Raw genomic sequence first — 1,956 nt, 5'->3', positions numbered from 1 at the left:
AAGTTAATTTATAAATGGTTAAGTCAAGATTCGAGAGATGAGATTTAATACCGGTAAATTAATTGTGTGATTGTAATACGTAGCGAGAGCCCTTTACAATCTGGTTAATTGATGATTGACTATTATTGGTTATTGGTATTGCATGATAATTTCCTATTGAATTGTTTTAATGTTTTACAATTGCGGCTTGTAAAAGTATAGCAATATTAAATTGATGAATCGAGCAGATGTTCATTTGATATTAAAGGCTATTTTCAATAAGAACTTAAATCTAGTAAATTGCGAGAGCCTGTTAGATCTATGTTGATTAACAAATTGCGAGAGCCTGTTAATCATGTTATTTATGCAATGTCATTGATTGATTACTATGTTTTACCCTGGAATATTATTTATTGGTGAACCTATGCCCTAGATCCTTTCATATATTGTTTTCTTCCTATTCTCAACCTTAGTAGTTAGTTTCTTGCTTAATCATAAATATTGGTTACTTAAATAATTTAGATTATAATATTTAATTAGGAGTAAAAAGACTTGTTTCCCTGTGGAGATCGACCCTACTTCCCTATCTACCTTAGTTAGTGATTTAGGTAATTATTTTTGATTAGGGGATACGACTTTACCCAGTCAAAATTGCGCAACTCTCTGCTACTCTACAAGCACGCCAACAGGGAGCCCTGCCGGCACAGCCGACTAGGCCTACGGATCAAGCATTTGCAATTACTCTAAGGAGTGGTTCAAACTATGAAGGGCCCTCTATGCCCAGAGTTGATGAACCTATTTTATTAAATAATGCTAATCTTGATTCCATTAAACCAAACAATGTAGTTGATAGCCGTGCAGGGCTAAAGGATAATACTAACATATCTAATTCTACATTGCAGGGTAAAACTCCAGAGAAGGTGGCTACTCCAGACAAAGATAAGAATGCTCAAAAGCCAATCATCAAACTTCCTTTCCCCAATCGTCAATTGAAGATAAACTTGGATAAGCAGTTTGGTAAGTTCCTGGAGGTGGTTAAAGATTTGAAGGTAACAGTTCCCTTTACTGAATTGATCACACAAATCCCCTCATATGCAAAATTTATGAAAGATGTTTGGGGAGACCTTGAGGTCAAGGTTCTCACCAAAAATGGACGGTTGCAACAACCTAGTCCACCTCTGCCGCAATCACAACCAATAGCTGATCCCATCGACCCTGTGAACAATGATGTGATCAAACAATTACAAAAGACTAAGGTGGAAATGAATGTATGGAAGCTTTTGGCCACCTCCCACGAGCATCGAAAGGCTGTGATGAATGCTCTGGTGAAAATAGGAGTTGATAGTGATGTGAATACTCAAGGGTTGGTCAACTTTCTCACTACTGAGTTGCCAAGTACCAATAATCTGATTTCCTTTTCTGATAAGGATCTAACCCCAGAAGGGGACCAACATAATAAGGCCTTACACCTCACTATGGTGTGTAGGCTGATGAATGTTCCCGTGAGCCTAGTTGATAATGGCTTAGCAATCAATGTATGCCCATTGCGCACTAAAAAGAAGTTAGGCATAAAAAATGAAGAATTGATTCCCTCTACTCAAGGGGTTCGTGCTTACGATAATACTCGTCGTCAAGCCGTGGGTACTATCATGCTAAACATAACTACTGGAGCCATTGAACGTCTCACCAAGTTTCAGGTTGTGGACATTAAGGCTTCTTTCAATTTGATGTTAGGTCGTCCTTGGCTTCATGAGCTAAAGGCAATTCCGTTGTCGTTGCACCAAAAGGTGAAAGCTATAGTTGGAGGGATTCTAATTACCATTGATGCCTCCCCCAGGCACATTCAAGTTATTGATACTCCCATCGTCCATGTCAAACATGACAAGGAAGATGAGGATCTATGGGGGTTTTCACTAGATGATGTTCTCATGATCGAAGAAGAAGAGAAATGTCACCTCGACTTCGATCCTTATTTGA

This window comes from Chenopodium album, chromosome 4 (genome assembly GCF_948465745.1).
Source record: "Chenopodium album chromosome 4, dcCheAlbu1.1, whole genome shotgun sequence".
Classification (NCBI taxonomy): Eukaryota; Viridiplantae; Streptophyta; class Magnoliopsida; order Caryophyllales; family Amaranthaceae; genus Chenopodium; species Chenopodium album.
This window is presented reverse-complemented; position numbering follows the sequence as displayed.